The following is a 23,056-nucleotide window of genomic DNA, read 5'->3' on the forward strand; positions in this document are numbered from 1 at the left end:
GACAAGGAAGCTGAGCTCTAGCTCCTCATTGCAAATGGACTCCATCGCCTGAAGCCTTTCATCGAAAGAGTCGACGAAGGGAGTGCGGTGAAATGGAACTGACTAAGACGACACGGACAAGGCTAAGTCATGAACTAAATACTATCATACTAACTTACGCGAGGACAGAGGTACTTACCAACTATTGCAAAGTCTAGGAGTAATGTGGGGTTGGTCATTTTCGGGAAGTTGTGTGCCAAAAAGAACTGGTCCTTATATGCCCGACCGTGATTCTCATTGTAGCTCGGAGCTTTGTAGCCTCTCTTAGGAACTGTGTCCTTCATCAGGGTGTAATATCCCCCTTTCTCCCCCGTCTTTGCACATTGGCGAATATTGTTGATGTACAATATTTCGGCTGGGGACGAAGTAGGCCAATTCTTCCTTTTGTATAGTACATACAGCCCTACCAATACCCAATATCCATTTGGGGACAGTTGGTATTAAATGTTCAAATCAAAGTTACGCAGCGGAATATATGGACCCATTTTAATAAATATTAATACCAACCAGGATCATACACATATATAAATATTAAATCACATACAAATAGAGTAGGGATTATCTCTTGTAGCCTGTCAAGTGTCCTTGAGTCTTTTTGTATAAATCAATGATCTTCCTATCCAATGTTCTGAGATCTCACACCGTGATCTTCCAGACCAATCCTCAAACACACAAGGACGTGTGTGAGCACGTAGGATTCAAGAGGTTGATTTATGTGACTCTCTAGATTTACTCAACACATGAGATCTAGAGAATTTTGACAGAGAGAAGGTTCAGAATATTGTTTAGGTTTAGAGAAAACTATCACTTTTGAGAGAGAGTCTGATCATTCTTCTATTCTGAAATATCACATACATCAGATTTATAAAGATATTTAATCTAATTAAATAATATTTATTTAATTAAAATATATTTCAAATTAATACTGATTAGATATTGTCATTTAGTTATCTATTTAGATCATATTTGAAAAGAATAATTAAATAACAGATTACAAAAATTTATTTGAAATTTAAAATTCAAATCCGAGGGATAAAAATCCCTGATGCTAGGCACCACACACTGTAATGTACAGTGTGTGTCACCCAGCCCTATTAGGGTCGCCCTAATTTTCTTATTTGTTTATTTAATCAACTTTTAAGACAAGATATTTATTCCAATATAAATATTAGTATATTCAAAATTAACTTTATCTTAAAATATCATTTTTAAATTAAATAAGTAAATATCATATTATAAATAAGATATTTATTATTTTCTCTCTTTATATTAATCTAAACAAGATTAATATTAATTTTAACCTATAGTTTTTCAAAATAAAAACTATATAGTTAAATAATTAATTATTTCACAATTAATCAATTACCCATAATTATCAAATAATTATTTCCTTGCCCTGAAAAATTAAGTCCTTTGCAATTTAGTCATTTCTCTTAACAAATCTTTCTTTTAACATTCTTACCCTTGACAGTGTAGGACAGAGGTGATCTGGGGACCATGGACCTACAATACGAAGCTCCAATAAACTATAATATTAATTAAACTCTTTAATCTAATAATCTTATTTATTAATTCCATGATTATTCCACTATAAATATAGAATTGCTTTCTAAGTATTTATAGAATTATATTTTCAGATTTTTCTCTAGTAGTCCATTGATATAATTAATATATGTAGTTCTGACCTCCATCATTGGTTCGTTAATTAGAGCTAGTCAAAATTACCGTTTTCCTCTTCTAATTACCTCTTGTTCCTTAAGTACCATTAATTCACTAGCGAATAATTAATCTATAATCTAATTATAGATTTTAGCTCAATAACTATTCAGTTCCAGAATCAACCCTTAATGGAACCAATATTCGATCCGTTAGGAAAGCATGGATTCGAATATTGTAAATCATGTTCGCTGCCATCCATGATATTGAATCTCTAAAACAAAAGTCATTAGCCTCATTATTCTAAGAGACCTTAACAACTAAATCAAAAGATCAAATAAACATAAACAGGAGTTCATGACTACTCAAGATTTAGACTGATCTACAAATGATCATCTATTATGACAAGAATTAAATCTTTACATCAAACAGCAAGTTTATTAAGATAATTAATTCTTATCGATCTTGTCATATATAATATCTATTATATACAACACTCTTACTAAGATGTCTATCCACATCAGTAATCTAAATCTAGATTACTCGCTTCTCGCATGCTTAGCCAATCATACTAGTAACCATTCATTAAAGATTCCTTACTTTAATAAGTTACTGTCTATTTATTCATTATATATGATCTTAATTCTCTCGTGCTAATACAAGACCATATTCTCATGAATGAATAGGGAATTTTCTTGATATGATTATATAATTAATTCAAACTATAATTATAACATTCAAATATAATATAATTGTACTTTTATTTAAAACCAATAATATGTCTTTACATGCTTTTAGGACATTAATCCTAACAAGGAGCTATGCCAACAAACTTAAGAAAGTCGACATAGTACTAGTACAGCAGCAGGGCTGCACCCACTTGGAGATGAGAGACGCTCCAGGGCTCGAGTTCGTGAATGCTCTCATGTGCCCTTTGTCCTCCCGAGCTACACGCACCAGTATTTCACTATCATCCATCCCGTAGTTCTCGAGTATTCGCTGGAAGGCACCTTTATGCCAAAGCTTACTCGAGATGTCTACCACTTTGAACCCTATGGCAGGGTAAGGGGAGTCCGAGGGTGTCAGACCCATATTGGCTTCTTCTTTCGAGAGACTAGCTATGAGAGGTCTCATCGTCGCTAGTTCTCAGTTCTCCTATATTATGAGAGTTTGGCTGCTACCAGTCAGTTGTTTCCCCTTCTTGGGGTGTCGTCCCGCTTCTTGGGCCATTTGAAGGATTTCATTGTCGACGGCGTAGAACCCTTGTTGATGGAGCTGATGAAGCTCCTTGGAAATTTGAAACAAATACCAAGTAGTTAGCGCATTGACCCGAAGAACTATGGCATTGGGGTGTCCTCGGAGCCAGACCCTTGGCACTAGAGACACCACCAGAAAAGATGAACACCATAAAAAATGATGAACATCGCCGGAATCTTGAAATTTTCCAGATTTTTTCCAAAGATACAGAATGAGAAAAAACACCCTAGAACACCTCAGAACGCTTAAATGAGCCATTGAGGCCATTTATGACAACAAATAAGGCAAAAATAGCCTCTGAAAGGCTCAAAAAAGAACTCCTAAGCATGCATCCTAAATTATCAAATACGCATGAAAAAGATATCACAGTTCAAGGATACTTACTCAAAATGTAGCGTTGGATTGTGTTGAGCCGAGTTCAAACTCTGAATAATTATTTTCCGTTCACCCAGAAATACGAAGCTTCGCGCCAGTCGTCCAGAATGGCAAGGGGGTTGGAGAGGATGTAGTGCTGAAAAATGAGTTGAGAAGTTGAGAGAGTTTGAAGAGCCAAAGGCACGAGAAATTTGAAATGGGCTAAAATAACGTTGAAAATTTGATTATCAACCTTTTATAGGTCCGGTGCTTGGGGGCGAAGTAAGTTCACCCCAACCGTCATTTTATCTAGGACATGGGAACTCGAGAATGATCCAAGGGACAGAAATCAAAGAGGTATGGATCGTGATCATTGGCATTGGAAAAGGGAAATCTCGAGTATAAGCTGAAAGGACACCTAAGGTACAGAAAAGATGTTTCGGGCTGCGGATCTGACCCTTTATTAATTGCACGGATTGATGGGCCCAATAATGGGATTTCAGTACATGGCAGGAAATCTCGTACTTACATCAGCAGAATTCCAAATGTTTCTGTCCGAGGACTTTTTGAGTTTTCCCCAGTCTTAAGTCTCCACTGTCCGAGGACGAGTAGAGACTTGGGGCAAATGTTGTCCGTGTTTTCACCCAAGGACACATGATCATTCGAGTAGGGCACATGGCAGTCCGAGTAGGACATGTGGTCGGAAATGTACTTCTTTTGATGAGGCCACACCCTAAGGATTAGTCCTCCGAGGTTGGTCCTGTAGTCGGAGATTACTCCCCTCGGATAAAGTAAGGATGCAGACATCTCCCCAGGGCCATGTCCCGAGAGCTACGAACGTCTTCCTAAGGCGATGTCCCAAGAGCTGATTGGCAGTCCACAAGTTTCTTACCATCAATTATATTTCAGGGCAAGGACCTTATCCTCAGGATCTAAAGGATAAGTCAGGTGTCAGCCAATGCGGGTTAACAACATCAGAGGAATGCTTGACAACCTTTCTGGGCGATCTGCCTACTATGTTGTCAATAGTACAACTCGACAATTTGCAATCCCCACCGTCTAACAAAGAAATACGTACAACATGCCCTGACAGCACCAGTGGCATGTTCCCCATAAAGTGAGTACCTTTCTACAGCGGGCCCCGCGAATCTCGCTTGGGTCGTGGTCTCTATTCAATGCAGCCCAATGCATTGAATTGGTATTAATCCCCCAATAATGAGAATAATGTATGTTAATGACAAATGAATAATATTATTTAGCCTAGCCTCTATAAATTGAGTTAGGGGTCTCATTGCAAATGGTTCAGTTTTTTTAGAGAGAAAACACCTTATACTCAATGCAATCTAAACGGTACAATTGGAATTTGCCATCACAAGATTCAAATCCTCTTAATACCAGAGACTCGTGGACTAGGGTTCTTTTATAACCTAAACCACATAAAACTTCTTGTGTTCATATTGCTTGTTTCTTTAAGCTCTTGTTTTAAGGTTGATAGCGAAAAAGACAGTCAACAAATGCTTGCTCAACAAACATCTAATCAAATAAAATTCAAAACTAGCACGACATATAGAAATATGCACAAATATACAAAATATTGAAAACACTTATCACTATTCTAAGGTATTTTACCTAGCCACGAAACATGTGTCTGGGTCGCCGAAAATCATAAAATCACTTAGTTAAATATCAATTAATGAAAATTCTATAACTTTTAATTAACAACCTTCCTATTTGATCAAAGTAACAAAATCCAATTATTTCTTACTTTAGGAGCTTGACCGACGGTTTTTATTATCGCATACTTAGATCTTAATAGTCACTGTAGGGATGAATCTATAAGAGTTTTACCTATTACCATTTATCCTACAAAATTTACACATGTTATGTGTAACGCTCTACTACCTAGGGACCGTTACGTTGTGCATTTTAAATAGTGGTAAACTCGCTAACCAAGTCATTTGGCCATAATCGTGTAACTAAATGTGATTAACTGCTTAGGGTTAAAAATTTTGGTTAAGGATACAACGTTTCGCTAAAACGTTTACCGTATACATTGGGATCCCAAAATACATTTTAAAGGATAATTAAAATAAAATATTTACAACCAGCCGACCTAAGCGGCAAAATAGGGTTTAACCCTAGTTCCTTTTTAAACGTTAGCAGTCGTATATGTACACGTCGTCACCTAAGCTCTCCAACTCAAGGATGGTCCGACTTTCTTTTGCCTCTACCTGCACCACATAGCACCCGTGAGCCGAGGCTCAGCAAGAAAACCCAATATGCTCATGAACAGGTAATAACATGTCACTAAATCGTAATAGGAATGCCTAACAATAATAGCCCTACTCATGCATGCCAGCAAGTCCAAATAAATTATTATGGGCCCTGCCCTCCTGTATGGATGACTATCAAGTAAATCCGCGGAAATGTTTCCTGAATAGATGACTAATGAGTCTATCTCTAAATAGGGGACTAATGAGTCACACAATTGGGTTCCATATTCTAACCAGATAAGTGACTAATGAGTCACGAACTTGGGTTCCATATTCTAACCAGATAAGTGACTAATGAGTTACGAACTTGAACCAGATAAGTGACTATTGAGTCACGAACTTGAACCAGATAAGTGACTAATGAGTCACGAACTTGAATCAGATAAGTGACTAATGGCTCACGAACTTAAACCAGATAAGTGAATGATAAGTCATGAACTTGAACTAGATAAGTGAATATTGAGTCACAAATTTGGGCTCCACACCCTAAGCCATGTGACATTACAGTCACCTGAGCCTTTTGACTCTGACTCTATGCAACTAGCCTTTAGACTAGACAAGCGTTTTTATTTTGTTCGAACTTGGGGTCAATCAAGCATTTAATGCTCATGTTGATTCATCCAATGATCATGTTGATTAGATCTAATAATTTCAGCTCTGCGTTCAATATGCTTATGCCGCTCTTGACTCATAGGTCAATTCCATACGACCAGTGTCATTTCTGACTAATGAGTCAGTAACACTCACACGTAAGCAGTTCACCCAGGCATATATCATATGTCAAATATCCAAATATAAGACATTCTGCATGCTTACTCAACATTCACTATCATAATTATGATCATGTACATTTACAGAGACTCAAGCTCTGATCAATCTCATATTCAACATTCATGACATTCCCTAATAACATGTTTATCTTATGCATCACATGTATCACATACTAGGTTCAATTTTCTTACCTTTGGTCCAAGCATGGGTTACCAATAAATGATCCACAAGCACAATCTTGTTTCCAAGCCCCTAGCGATAACCTATTCACAACCATAGTATAAAACTCCATAAAAATGAGTAAATAAATACTTTCAGACCAAAACCTAGCCTTTGGGACGTCGAATCCTACCAAACCGGGTAGTAAGGTCAATCCCGAGCCCTTAGGTTTAAGTTCCCATGAGTAAAAAATCACTTTGGACATTTTTCCTTTTTTGAGCCGCGACCCCAAACATTAGAGCCAGAGCTCCACTCAAGTCAGGGCCCAAATCCCTTGTCTGACTGCACTAGTACCAAGGTGCTCCCCAATGGAGCCGCAACTCAAATAGCCCTGCAGCCCCTTAACCTGCTTCTTCAAGCTTGAGCCACGTCGCCCAAAAACAAAGTTGCCACTCGACCTCGAACCCAGCCAGAAAACCTCCATTTTCTTATTTTAAATCCTCCATAGACCTATCCAAACATCTCCAAATCCCAAAAACAAAGTTCCCAAACATCCCCATGATCCAAAACCAACAAAACCCAAGTCTCAATCAAATAAAAAACTCATCAAAACATAAAATCCAATTCAAGATTAAAAACTTGGAAACTTAAAACTTAAAACTTGGATTACCTCTGATTGAGTCATTTCCCAACTAAATCCCCTGGCTAATAAGCTTCTAATCTTCCCTAGAATCGCTATGCCTCGTTCCTTGCTTGAATCCGAGTCCTAAAACTCAAGTTTCCTTCGAAAATGTGATTGAATGTCAAAAAGGGAATGAGAGGAAGAGAGAACGTTATGAAAGTTATTTTTATGTAACTAACAAGTTACTTCAATCTTAAGTTGCCTCAAGAAAATCCTAATGCTCGGGGTCCCAAAAACACCCCCGGGGTAAAATAGTCAAAATTCCCAGAATTTACCCCTGATCTCACTAACTCCCAATTTATCACCAAATATTTATTCCCATTACCCAATATCCCGGTAATGTGCTAAATACCCAAAATACCCCTTGACTCACTCCAAGTAAAGTATGAATCCCATTGTGACTTTCCCACTATCTTGCTCCCTAGGATCGCCTCGTGCTAAGTAATCCAAGCATAACCAAATAATAATGAAGTACCATACCCATACCACATATATGCCAAATATACCCAAAATGGCCAAAATATGAAAATTGCCCAATTAAACAAATTGGGCCCACATGCATATTTAATATACCTAAACATGCATATCTAGTCATATTACAATGTTATTCACATATTCACATAATGATACACACATATATATATATATCAGATATTGACATACATCCATAATTTGCCAGCCTAGCCCCCTAATTAAGGCCCGAAGCCTTATTAGGAAATTGGGGTTGTTACAACTATCCCCTCCTAACAGAAATTTCATCCTCAAAATTTATCTAAATATCCTAGAATATAAATTCGGCATATCTGATTCTAGTTTCCAGGTCACTCCGTCGAACTCACTATTTCTGTATCATACCTTAATCCAAGGTATAGCTTTGTTTCTCTGAACTTTGTTCTTTGTGTTAATGTCTGTACTGGCTATCCTTTGTAGGTAACTTAGCCTCTAATTCCAAATCCTCATAACTCAGCACATGAGTCTATACTAACTATATACAGCCAACAGTGCCAAAGATAAGGCCAATCCAAAGGCAATCTGACTGATCCTATTCAGGATTTCAAACAATCCTTGCTAATCTAGAGCTCAACTTGTCCTTATCCCCTCACCCCTTTCCATGGAGATACTTTAAGGAAGATACAGTTTTCCACCTGGAACTCCATGTTCCTACATTTCAGATTAACATAACTTTTCAATTTACTCTGAGAAGCGAGCATCCGAGGTCTAACTTTTCCAATAGCCTCGATGATTCTCTAAACTACCTCAGGATCCAAACATAACCTCTTACTCATCTCATTCCCTATCATTCAACATCTCATAAGGTGCCTCTCCAATAACTGGATAACTCTCTCTCTGATTTACAATCAGTCTGAGGATAATGAACTGTACTAAACTCCAACTATATACTCATCACCTTCTGCAATCTTCCTCAATACTTGGAAGTAATTACAAGGTCCTCATCTAATAAGATAGATCTCGAATTCCATGAAGGTGTACTACCTCTCTCACATAGAGGTCTGTACACTTACCAATTGTATGATTTGTCCTTACTGATAGAAATGAGTTGACTTAAATATTGATCCATAATGACCCAATCCAATCACGCTGGCCCACCACCCTTGGCAGCCCCACTGCGAAACCCATTGTGATGTCCTTCCACTATGGAATACACAAAGGTCGTATTGGCCCTACTGATTCCTAATACTCTATCTTGGCCTGCTAACAAGTTAAGAACTTTGCCACATATTCTGTCACATCCCAGGTCACCAATATAAGGCTTTTAGATCTTGATATATCTTCATGATGTCTGGATGAAGAGAATAAGAGGGTAATATGAGATTCATCCAGAATCCCCCGTTTATTCCTAGTGTCTATCGGATTCCAAATCCAATCCTTATAAAAAAAATAAACTCATACCCAACATTGCATAGTCCTTAGCTAATCCAACTAAGGCATTCCCCTCAATTTTTCCATATGTGGTTCACTCAATTGTTTTTCCTTTGATCCTCTCTACAAGAGTAACTCGAACATAATGTTGGCAACCTAGCCCACCAGTAACTCTACTCTAGCTCTGGTCACAACCTTCAAATAACATGATGCATAGGCAGTCATATTTTACAATCAATGAGATACCATGATACCCTACAAACTTGTTCTGATTTGTAAGAAGACTCAAAACTCTTCCACAAAGCACATGTAATATCCTGCTCGTCCAAGGAAACTCCTGATCTCTGAGGCATTCCTTGACCTTGGCAAATCTCTGACTGAGAGTATACCACAATATCGTCGATCAAGACAATCATAAATCCAATTCAGATATTCTTTGAATACTCTATTCATCTAATCCATCAAACACAACTTGACACTCCTAGTGTAACGACCCAAAATTACTATTAAGGCTTAAGGGCTTTGATTAGTGTGCCAGGAGGGCATAATTAGTTTATGTGTGATTTAAATGATTAAATGCATGATTATATGATGAGCATGCTTATATTATTATATGGATATATAAGATGCATGATTATGAGTATTAGTATGTATGTAGCCCCTGCTTAGCTTATAGGGGCATATTTGTAATTTTTGCCCGTTGAGGGAATAAATGTAATTACTTGTGATAAATTGTTGAGACCACATTACTATGTGTATATATTTGCATCTGGTGACTCGAGACGATCCTAGTGATCAGTTTAGCGAAATAGTCACAGCGGGGACTTATACCTAGCTCAGGGGAGCCTGGGGTATTTCTGGGAACTTGGGAAATTTTTTTGACGACTATTTGACATTGAGGAAAATAATTGGTGATTAATTAGTGATGGGGTTTAAGCGATAATTATTAGGGACATTCGAGGAATTAACGTGAATTGGGAACAAATGACCAAAATTCCCTTGGAATGTTTAAAGGCTTAGGTTTTAATGGGAAGGGAAAATGGTCTTTTGGATGGTTGAAAGAGGATAAGTGTTATTCTGCCATTTATCCTTAGTGGAAGTTGTAGAAAATAGTAGAAATTGAAGGAAAGAAAGAAGAAAAATAGGGAGTCTTTGCTCTCCCATACGATTTCCTCTCCCTTCACCATTTCTTCTGGAATTTGAAGTTGTAAACTCAGAGGAGGCTTAGGCTAGAGCTTGGAACTTGGGTCCTTGGTGAAGCCAGGAAGTTATGCTGGAATTAAAGTTCAATTAAGGTAACGCTTAAAGAGTTTGGTCTGAATTTTATGACTTTGATGAGTTATTTTTCTGAATTTGAGTTTTTGGATTGGAATTCAAGGATTTAAGCTTGGGGAATTGAGGAGCTAAAGGCTGGAAGGGTTTCTAAGGGAAACCTAGGATTGGATTCTCCATTAAAGGTAAGGATTTATGGGTTCGATCATTTGAATTTCTGGGTAGTTTCTGGTTTTTCTGATGAAGTTCTTGAGCTTCAAGCTCAACTCTTGTTTTTCTGTGTTTGATGGTGCATGTGGCCAAGTTTGATGTTGTTGGGCCATGTGGGATGAGATGTAGTTGATGGTAGGCTTAATTTTAAGTGTGGTTGAGGTTTGGAGGGGTTTTAGGGAGTTTTGGCTCGGGAAAATTTGAAGGAACAACCCAGAAAAATGTTGCATGCTGGTTGTAGCGCTAGCATTGGAGTGCTACAACGCTAGGCCTCATTTCCTGGGGGGTTTTTGTTTCTGTCTGTAGCGCTGTAGCGCCCACCTTGTGGCACTGTAGCGCTACCCTGCCTTCAGAAATAAATTTTTCAGTATTTTCTTAGGGTTTTCGCTCGGGGGCTCGGGGTTTGATTCCACCACCCTGCTTGGTGGAATTAGGGCTTCCCGAGGGCTCGAGATTGGTCCTGAGGTTAGGCTACAGGATTGAATGCTAATGAGTGTTCTATGTTACGTTTGTGACTAGGTGTACACTAGGGCTCAGATGGGATCGTGCTTGAGGATCATTTCAATTAAGTAAAGCACTCTGAATCAAAGGTAAGAAACTACACCTGGATATTTGATTATGTTGGGACTATGAATTCCTATATTTGTTTATGATGCCATGAGATGGTATTATTCCATGGGGCCATGTGATAAACAACCTAAGAGTGTCGGAATCAATATTTGCACACAGGGCGCGGCTCGGCCACTGGTAGCTGAGGTTAAGTAGATAATCATTGAGCTCGACCTAACCGAGCCGGAGTCAGCGGGACAATCAGGGGGTGATTCCTAAGCGCGTCGACCCTGGATTTTGGTGTGATATGTTTATTGTTGTTTAAACTGATGATTGTGACGAGTTTGACTGATTATTGGCTTGTAGGTTGGTATCATTGTTTATGTGAGCAATATGACCTATTGTATGTCTAAGTGATGATTTGTGAATTATTTGTCTTTTGGTTGTTGCTTATGCTATGCATTATATTTTTCTTGCTGGGCCTTGGCTCACGGGTGCTACATGGTGCATGTAAAGGCAATGGAAAAGTGGACCAATCCTGAGTTGGAGAGCTCTGGGGCTGAATGTACATAGTCAATTGATCGGCCGCCACGGCCGAGGATTGGAACAGAGACAGGAGGACCTAAAATGTCTATTTTTCCCTTAGAGTGGCCAGTAGTTGTATATTTCTTGGAATTTTGTAAATTGTCCTTAAACTTTATTTCTTTTGGGATCACATATATGAAATGTTTCTTTAAATGAAATGTATCTTTTATGACCAAAATCTTTTAACCCTAGTTCAATTATAGTTTTAGTAGCACGTTTCTAACTAAATGACTTGATTAGCAAGTCTTGCACCTTTATAAACACAAAGTGTAACGGTCTTGGCTACCCAGGGCGTTACACCTAGTGCCCTTATCTGATATAAAAAGCAATCTTTTGCATATCCTTCTCCCTAATCTTTAGCTGGTACTAACCAGATCAAAGATTCACCTTGGAGAATACCATCTTACTCAATAATTGAACCTTTAGTTCTTACAGCTCTCATGAAACCGTACAACATCGTACCCTAGATCTGATTCCATCTCTAGCACCAATCTAATTACAATTCTATCTCTTTGCGTAAAAGTAATCCTAACAAATCCCCTGGATATACATCCAAAAAATCACAGACTAATCTAGACTGTCCTGGTCTCACTGGCACGACCTAAGTGGTATCCACCACACTAGCTAGGAGTCCCATGCATCCTCCTGCAATAGGTCTCCAGCTCTAAATATAGATGCCATATGCATAGTGCTAACTACTGCAAGGGTTTCTCACTCCCAACCCAAAAGTTATTATCCTTTCCTTGCAATCCATCATTGCCCCTTACTTGGCTAACCAATCCATATCCAAGATCATACTGAAGTCAGTCATAACCAATCCTGTCAAACCAACTAATGAGTCTTTTCCACAATAATCCAACGCATATCTTAAAATTACCAATAGAGAGTATCATATTCTTATCACAACATAACCAGGTAAACGGCATAACAAGTCTATGACTCTCTAGATGCAACAAGCAAAGAACAACATGGCACCAAAACCAGTCAGCACAATACAAAAATCAGAACTAAAATGCTGAACTGCCACCTCTGAGGAACCCTCCTCAGTCTCAATCTCTAAATGCATCAGAGCGAACACTCGAGCTGGAGTTGAGTTTTCCACCCCCTGTTTTCTCATCCTCCCTTCACCTTGGGCAATCCTTCTTGAGGTGCCCAGCTATCCAACAAAAGAAACTTACCTTTGGTCGGCATTCCTTCTAATGATGCCTCTTGCACCGAGCGCATATTGGGAGAAGTTTCCAATTCTTATTCTTGCTCGATCCAATAAATGGAGGTATCACTACTTGAGCTCCACGCTCTCCGGAACTCTCCTTCATAATCTAATTTCCTATGCTCTCAACCATAAGAGCCTTCCCTACCACCTGAGCATAGGTAGAGATTTCATGCACTGGGGCAATTCTAATGCCCTGAGCTATCCTGGGATTCAATCCCTGGATAAACATTTCCTTCCGAGCTACATCCGTGGGTACCACATCAAAAGAAAACTTGGCCAACTCATCAAATCTGTTAACATACTTGGTTACTGTTGCATTTCCCTGAACGAGGTTCAAAAACTCATTCATCTTAGCAGTCTTGACTGCATCACAGTAATATCTTTCATTAAACAGCTGCCTTCTTTCCAATCCATCATAGTTGTATCTCGTGTTTGGGATATTACTTCCCACAATGTCCAGGCATCATCCCGCAATACAAATGTAGCACAAATCACCCTATCATGACCCACCACCCCCATACTGTCGAGGATGGAACTGATCATGCCCAGCCATTGCTCATCTCTGAATGGATCTAGGCCTCCCTCAAAGACTGGAGGGAAATATTCCTGGAATCTTCCACATAGAAACTCCCATCTGTTCTCAACCCTAGGCTGAGCCAATACTGGTGCCACTCCTGGCATATCAATGGAAGAGGTGTTCCCTGACAGTACCTGCTGCTGTTTCAAACACCTAATCTCTTCCTCTTGCCTCTGCAACCTTAATTGCAGATCTATAAACACCTGCTGAAAATTCTAAGGGGCAGGTGAAGAACTCAAACCCTGGCTGTAATCTCCAGCCTTGATATAACCACCTCCAAGTCTCATTATCTGCTCTCAGTACATACCCGCTGATTAGGTCTTCAATCAATAACTTGACCCATTAAACATGAGAAGCATATTCAAAATCCTTCCCCATGGGAACAATCATACTACAATACATTCACAACCCACTGCAGTGCTAAAAATATGCCCATATCATTCGTACATCAATTCATAATCCATGCTCTTCAAACATAGATACCATGCCTCCAACTCCAGCATGCAAATAACACATTTTTATATTCACTAAACAGGTAAACATATAATCATATCTATAATCAAGAGCCAGGCTCTATCAGAATCTCATACTCCCTAATACAATATGTAGGTAAAACATTTACATTCTATTTAAGCAGTTAAGCACATAACCACATAAATAGTAACCATACCATGAGTGAAGCTTGTCTTTAATAATGAGTGTACATGCCCAGTTTGTTTACAGGAACCCTTAACCTTGGCTCGCTCCGATACCAAGTTGTAACGCCCTACTACCCAGGGACCGTTAAGTTGTGCATTTTAAACAGTGCTAAACTCGATAACCGAGTCATTTGGCCATAATCGTGTAACTAAATGTGAATAACGGTTTAGGGTTAAGAATTTTGGTTAAAGATACAATGTTTCACTAAAACGTTTACTGTATACATTGGGATCCCAAAATACATTTTCAAGGTTAATTAAAATAAAATATTTACAACCAGTCGACCTAAGCAGCAAAATAGGGTTTAACCCTAGTTCCTCTTTAAACCCTCGCCCGTGGCGGTCGAGCAGCCGCATATGTGCACATCGTCACCTAAGCTCTCCAACTCGAGGATGGTCCAACTTTCTTTTGCCTTTACCTGCACCACATAGCACCCGTGAGCCAAGGCTCAGGAAGAAAACTCAATATGCTCATGAACAAGAAATAACATGACACGAACTTGAACTAGATAAGTGACTAATGAGTCGCGAACTTGAACCAGATAAGTGACTAATGAGTCACGAACCTGAACCAGATAAGTGACTATTGAGTCACGAACATGGGCTCTGCACCCCAAGCCATGTGACATTACACTCACCTGAGCCTTTTCGACCTGGCTCTATGTAACTAGCCTTTAGAATAGACAAGCGCTTTTATTTTCATCAAGTTTTGGGTCGGTTAAGCATTTAACGCTCATGTTGATTCATCCAATGCTCATGTTGATTAGATCTAATCATTTCGGCTCTGCGTTCAATACACTTATGCTGCTCTTGAGTCATAGGTCAATTCCATACGACCAGTGCCGTTTCTGACTAATGAGTGAGTAGCACTCACAAGTAAGCAATGCACCCACATATATCATATGTCAAATACCCAAATATAAGGCATTCAGCATGCTTACTCAACATTCACTAGCATAATTATGATCATGCACATTTACAGAGACTCAAGCTCTGATCAATCTCATATTCAACATTCATGTCATGCCCTAATCACATGTATCTTATGCATCACATGCGTCACATACTGGGTGTAGTTTTCTTACCTTTGGTCCAAGCACAGGTTACCAATAAACGAGCCAGAAGCACGATCCTATTTACAAGCCTCTAGCGATAACCTAGTCACAACCATAATATAAAACCCCATCAAAATCAGTAAATAAATACTTGCGGACCATGTCCTAACCTTAGAGACGTCGAATCCTACCAAACTGGGTAGTAAGATCGATCCCTAGCCCTTAGGTTTAAGTTCCCATGACTAAAAACTCACTTTGGACACTTTTTCCCTTTTGAGTTGCAGCCCCAAACATTAGAGTTGAAGCTCCACTCTAGTCAGGGCCCAAAGCCCTTCTCTGACTGCACTAGTCCAGCGGCGCTCCCCGATGGAGCCGCAGCTCAACTAGCATAGCAGCCCATGCACCTGGTTCTTCAAGGTTGAGCCGCGGCTACCAAGAACAGAATCGCGGCACGACCTCGAACCCAGCCAGAAAACCTCCATTTTCTTATTTCAAATTCTCCATAAACCTATCCAAACATCTCCAAATCCCCAAAACAAAGTTCCCAAACATCCCCATGATCCAAAACCAACAAAACCCAAGTCTCAATCAAATAAAAAACTCATCAAAACATAAAATCCAATTCAAGCTTAAAAACATGGAAACTTAAAACTTAAAACTTGGATTACCTCTGATTGAGTCCTTTCCCAACTAAATCCTCCGGATAATAAGCTTCTAATCTTCCCTAGAATTGTTATGCCTCAATTCTTGCTTGAATCTGAGTCCTGAAACTCAAGTTTCCTGAAAAATGTGATCGGATGTCAAAAAGCGAATGAGAGGAAGAGAGAACGTTCTGACGTTCTTTTTATGATTCTAACAGGTTACTTCAAGCTTAAGTAACCTCAAGCAAATCCTAATGCTCGGGGTCCCAAAAACGCCACCGGGGGTAGAATAGTCAAAATTCCTAGAATTTCCCCATGATTTCACTAACTCCCAATTTATCACCAAATATTTATTCTCATCACCCAATATCTCGGTAATGCGCTAACTACCCAAAATACCCCTTGACTCACTCCATGTCAAGTATGAATCCCATTGTGACTTTCCCACTAGCTTGCTTCCTAGGATCGTCTCGTGCTGAGTAATCCAAGCATAACCAAATAATAATGGCCAAAATATGAAAATTTCCCAATTAAACAGAATTGGGCCCACATGAATATTTAATATACCTAAACATGCATATCTAGTCATATATTCACATACTTCCATAATTTGCCATCCTGACCCCCTAATCAAGGCTCTAAGCCTTATTAGGAAATTTAGGTCGTTACATTATGAGTCCAATGAATATCATCCGTAAGGAGACGAAATCAAAGCGTCATGAGGCCACACTAAACTCTAACAATGTTAAATTAACGGTGGAGATCGAATTTCAAATATAAATAAGCTTAGTATTTTATTTTCTTCTTTCTGTATTTTATTCGTTGAAAATTATTAACTTTTGTTTGCCAAATTATTAAAATAATCAATAAACCACAGTTTATAATTTTCCTATTAATTCGAAAATTACCCATTAAAAACAATTCAAAAATTAGAATTAATATGTTTCTAATTAATTATTAGGTCAAACTAAAATAATTAACCTAATACAATTATGTCCAAATAAATAAATGGTCCTTAACAATCAGACCTGCATGGAGGGGGGTTGGGTCCAAAAGACATGAATTTCATCATTCGTCTTATTAATTGTTATAAATTTATTTGCCTCATTTTAATCATGCAAAACAAATGTGCATTCACAAGTGAAACCATCAATAAGAGATGAATTTAAACTTCACATTTTCTATTGGACCCAAATAAACCCTAACATTTTTTTGAAAGTTGTATTTGTATTTTCCACATATTACAAAAATATGGAAAATCAATATAACATAGATCCAAGTCCAATTGCAAAAATGTCAAATATAATGATACATTACATGTTAAAAATTGGATGGACCTAGCATATTATTCTACATGGCATGTTACTCAATTATGACATTTATCTCAAAAATAAATAAATATTCCAAAATAAAATAAATTCTAATTAACCAAAATAATTAGGCATTAATAAATTTAATATAATTAATTAAATACAAGAATTTATCAAACAAAATTCAATTAATTAATAAAAATAAATTTGATTGTTACAGTTTTGAAAAAATCCCACAAAATAAGGTAACCATATAATAATAATAATAATAACTGTAAAAATTAAAAAATTCAAAATTTATGGTCACAATTTTTTTTAGAGATTTTTTTTAAGTTGGTTGCATACATGCACACACACAATGCGCCAAGCCCTAATTTTTCTTTTCTTTTCAAACTCAATCCTAAACATGTTTCTAATAATTTTTAGAAGTTTTATACATTTAAACAAACACATTAAAAACATAAAACAATAATCAATTTTAGGCAAAATAACATATAATTTAAACATGCTTCTACAATATGCAACCATCCAATTTTTTAACAACACGTGTCAAAATTCAATCCATGCATATTCAAGAACATAATAATAAACTAGCAACATGGCTTTGATACCAGATGTTGAAAAAATAAACATACAAGATCTTGTTTATTATCATGTGATTTCTCATTTAATCAAACCATAAATAGAAATCCTAGAATATGTGTCTATTTAAATAAAAAATACAGCACAGAGATAAAGTAAATTACTTACTTATATGCAACAGAATTAATGAGATTCTACCCTTTCAATTATCTATCATTTTGTCATTTTTTGGTTGTTAAGATTTTCCAAAAACTTAAACACGAACGCCACCACAACCTTCGTCGCCAATCATTGATCAATCCTAACTATTATGGGAAATTTTCTCAATAAATAAGATAGAGATTTAGAGGAGAAAAAGATAGAGTCTAGAATAGTGTAATCTCTAGGGTTTTCTTTGAATGAACACTTACCAAAATCTGTCTTTTTAAAATCCTAGCTATAATATTCGATTTATAGACACAACCTATTTTCTTAAATAAATTAATTAAAAAATGCCACACAATATAAATTGGGCTCATGATGTGTGTCTTAAATTTAAGGCTCATTGGACTCAAATTCAAGACTCATTTATTAATACATTTTATAATTAATTATTTAATTAAATTAATATTAAATCCTTATTCAAATCAAATATTTATAATTTGAACATTGATTTAATAGTATTTGTTAATATTAACACCAATTTGTCATTATTAATAAATATGCCTAATATTTTATAATAACTCTTTTCTTTTCTCTGATTCATAATTCAAGTAAATATCACAAAATTGTCCTAGTCAATTGGATATTCTAAATTGATAATTAAATCAATTATTTGAGACATTTAGACTTGATTTTATAAAAAACAATGTGGGAACCATGGATTCATGAATACAAGCCACCATAAGTTCTCGTGAGATTATTTATAGAATAAATTAACAATAAGTTCTCGTGAGAATTTCGTAGGCATGTTGTATCCCACTCCTTATTCCTTCAGAGTGGAAATCTCAAGCAACTTTTTAGTGGTTTAAAAGAAAGGTTTTGGACAAAGATCAATTTCTTGTGCAAACTATTTTTGAGTTTGTGTTATTGTCATTCATTGTTTTGTGTTATTGTCCAAATATTTGCTGAATTCCATTGTTGAGTTATACCACTACCCCCAACAACACCTATCTTTAACAATGTAAAATGTACTTTTGAAGTACCAGTGCCAGAATTTTGCTAATTTAGAGGTAAAATAGGTTGTATTTCCTTTTATTGTCACTATTGATTTTTTTCCATTGGATTGTTATTTACATAAAAGATTTACTTTCACACCTTTTAATTGATATAAATTCTTATGTTATTGCTTATTATATCTTCATCATATTATATATATATATATTTGTCATTTTTGCTCATTTAGTTTCCTTTAGTTTATTTATTGGCTTTTATTTTTTGTTTGTTATGCAACATATATTGTCGTTGGTGTGTTGATGGTTATACAATACATAGTGCTTTTTTCAAAAATAATTTTTTTTTGTATTTTTATACATTTTTACAGTCCCTGATTTTTTTTAAAAAAAATACTAACTTAAGTTTTCAAAAATACGTTTTTTAAAGTTGTATATTTACAAAAATGTAGTATCAATGAAACAATTAAAAAACAACAATAAGACAACAACTAAACATTAACCCACTGCATACTAATTAACATGTTTTTTTTAAAAAAAAATCAAAATATATCTGCAAACAACTAAACAACAAATAGGCATTAACACAACAACAAAACAACAGAACAAGTATAAATAAACTTAAATAACTAAAAATCAAAATGAAAAAAACTATACATATAATCTAAACAACAACCCACAACAAACACAGTGCAACCCATTACATTTTTAAAAAACAACACACAGCAATACAATATCGAAAAAGCAACTAGAAAATAACAATTCGACAACAACTAAACATCAACTCACTGCATTAAAAAATAACTAAAAAACAACAATAGAACAACTAGAAGTCAACCCATTACATACTAACACATTTTTTTTTATAAAAAAATTCAAAATATATAGGAAAATAATTAAACACATTAAGTATTGTACAATTCTGGGTAACGTGATGGATAAAATTCTATTTAGTCTAAACAAACTGAAACGAACCTAATATACTACCATTCTCATTGGTGTTATTACAATTGGAGTCATTGGGTAGAAGATGAAGTCAACCATAGTCTTATACCAAGCACCAGCCATAGGCCATCTAATCTCCATGGTGAAGCTCGGCAAGCTCATACTCACCTTAAAACCATCAATCTACATTCACATCCTCATAACCACTGCTCCATACAAATCTGCCACCACTCCTTTCGTCACCTTCCACCATCTCCCACCCATCGACCTCCCTCCCTCCATCGCAGCCTCTTGGCCCCACCACGAGAACCTCCTCTTAGAATTCATCCACTTCAACAAGCCTACCGTTCTTCATGCTCTCAGCTCCATCTCCAAAAATGATGTCATTCACGCATTCATCATCGACTTCTTCTGTGCCCAAACACTCACTGTCTCTACCCAGTTCAACATCCCCTGTTTCTTCTTCTACACTTGATCGACATCTGACTTAGCCGCCTCTTTTTATTTGCCGACCCTTCACCAAAATTTCCAGAAGAGCTTTAAAGACCGAAATACCCTTCAAGATATTCCTGGAGTCCCACCGATCCCGTCTTCCTACATGGAAAGGCCGATTTTCGGCCGTCGTGACAAGGCCTGTGATAATTTTCATGCAGAATGATTGTGAACACGTTTGACTCACTTGAGCCAGGAGCCATCAAAGCCATAACAGATGGCTTATGCATCCCTGAGGGTCGTTCTCCTCCCATCCATTGCATTGGATCGTTGATCCATACCAAGGAAGGAAATGGAAAAGTATGGTCTGAGTCACTGAGGTGGCTCGACTCATAACTAAGTCGAAGTGTTGTCTTTCTTTATTTCTGAAGTCTGGGTTCATTTACTATAGATCAATTGAGAGAAATGGCCACTGGGTTGGAGAGGAGCGGGCAGAGGTTCTTGTGGGTGATGCGCAGTCCGGTCTCCTGATCTCAAAGTTGTCCTCTTCACCGGGTTGGTCGTCGGACTGGGTTGCCCATAGGCAGAGGCCAAGGTGACTTTGAAGGTGAGGTCGATATGGACGTAATGCACAGAAAAAATGGAGAGCCAACCGTATAAATGTGAATATATAATTGAGAACGTAAATTTGAAAAAAACAAATACCGTGCAACAGGAAAAATAAAAGTTTTGAGACAAAAATAGTGTTTTATGTAATTCCTATCTTTTACGTGTGTCCCATTTTGTCCCTTTCAACTTTAAATATATCTAATTGATGTTTTTGTTTATTCCAAGTATAACCATTATAATGTGTACTTTGCACGTTATAATTTACATCCCAATCTTAGATGCATAATTATATATTTCCCTATATTTCTAAAAATTTTAAAACAACAGGATTAAATTTCTTGACAAGCATAGATTTTACGAATAGGATACAACTAATTGGTAGTACTGATATATTAACATATTATTTACATATTGTATTATGCACATTCTTCTTTAACACTCTATTTTTTATAAACATATATTACTCACTATATATTGCCATTTTTACTTTTATACTATTTGTGTAGGTGTATGCTTGAATGAACGTATTATTCTATGATATTATTTAATCTACATTTTCTTAACAGATGTTTGTTAGAGTTTCAATTTTCTAGAATTTTCTGTCATCATCTAATGCTTCGCTAGCATTTTCTAAATAAAAATCTGTATTTATATTTGTAACTAACACTTATATATATATATATATATATGTTTCTATATTTTTTCTCACACTAATTTAAAATATTTTTGTACATGTATGTCGGTATTTAGAAGAATATATAACGTACTTCGTTAAGTGTGGATATCACCTAGCATTTTTTACTGAAGCTACACCTTCCTCCAATACTATTCCTTTTTCAAGGTAGTGGTGCGCTCTATGGTCTTTGAACCTGCCTAGGAAAGTTAAACTATTTTCTTGACTTGTTTTTCATGAGATCATATCAATTGCTACAACCCTCCATTCACGTCATGTTCCTTGTTCTAGGTCTTGTTTTTATTGTAGATGTCATCATAATGATGTTCTACATTCTGTTGTTGTTCCTCTGCCATCTCTCCATTCAAGTTTGTAAGTTATCAAAATTTTCGAGCTTAGTAAAACCCTCCCTCTCTCTTGGAACATTGTTGACATGATGCAACCTCTACTTTTAGTTGTATCTCCTCACCAGGTTTGTTTGATGTCGATTTATGCTTGGAGTATATGGGATAAGTGTAATAAGGCCAAACATAATTCAACTTTCAGACCTACCTTTGTTCTCCTTGCTTGGGCGGATCAATATTATGAAGGTAGGTTGAGGGTGAAACTTCCACAACCTTGTCAAGCTCTACGATAAGATTTAACAAAACTTGTTTTGTGGCAAGCTCCCTATTCAGGTGCTCTTGAGTTGAATGTGGATGCGACTCTCAATATAAAAGATGGCCTAGTTGGAATTGGTTTGATTGTTCGTGATTTAGAAGGTTTTCCACAAGGCTAGTTTTCTAAGCAATTAACTGGTTACTTATATCCAAACGAGGTAGAGGCTTTGGTTCTTACTTATGCTTTACAGTGATGCTCAGAGCTTGCCTTTACAATATCTTTTGTAGAGACTGATTTAGAAGTTGTTGTAAAATTTGTCCTATTTTCTCAAGAGGTTATATCTCAATGAGGTTGTCTCCTTAGCAACATTAGATCATTGTTATCTGTCTTTCTAGATGTGTTTCTAACCCATGTGTTATGTATTTGTCATATTGGTGCTTATGGATTAGTCAGATTGACAGTACAGAGAGAAAACGATGCCACTTGATTGGAAAGATTTCACCATGTATTATAACCTATATACTCAAAGATTTAAATTAATGAGTATTTGGTAACTATAAAAAAAAAATGCACAACTCATGTACATATACCATTACTCTTTTCTAAACACACAACATATTCTTTTGTAAGAATAAAAAAACATATAACATATTATCTCATATCACAAAACAAAAAGAATGGTTAGCGTCTTAGGCTACACTTTCATTATATTATTGTTTGTGTCAAAATCTTCCTCCAAATATTTTATTATTTTCATTTGAACATGAATTAGATGTTTGACTTTTGTTGATGTAGTCCTGTTAATTGATACACATTATGTTGGCTAAACCAAAAATATAAATGTGTTCTTTAATGGAGAAAGAACAAATAGGGAATACCTGC

At 36.6% G+C, this 23,056-nt stretch overlaps 1 pseudogene; it reads left to right on the forward strand.

Moving 5' to 3' along the window:
- The first annotated feature begins 19,945 nt into the window (after window positions 1-19,945).
- LOC133819815 (UDP-glycosyltransferase 88A1-like) lies at window positions 19,946-20,823 on the forward strand (annotated as a pseudogene).
- Window positions 20,824-23,056: the final 2,233 nt, after the last annotated feature.

The sequence above is a fragment of the Humulus lupulus genome, chromosome 1 (genome assembly GCF_963169125.1).
Source record: "Humulus lupulus chromosome 1, drHumLupu1.1, whole genome shotgun sequence".
Taxonomy (NCBI): Eukaryota; Viridiplantae; Streptophyta; class Magnoliopsida; order Rosales; family Cannabaceae; genus Humulus; species Humulus lupulus.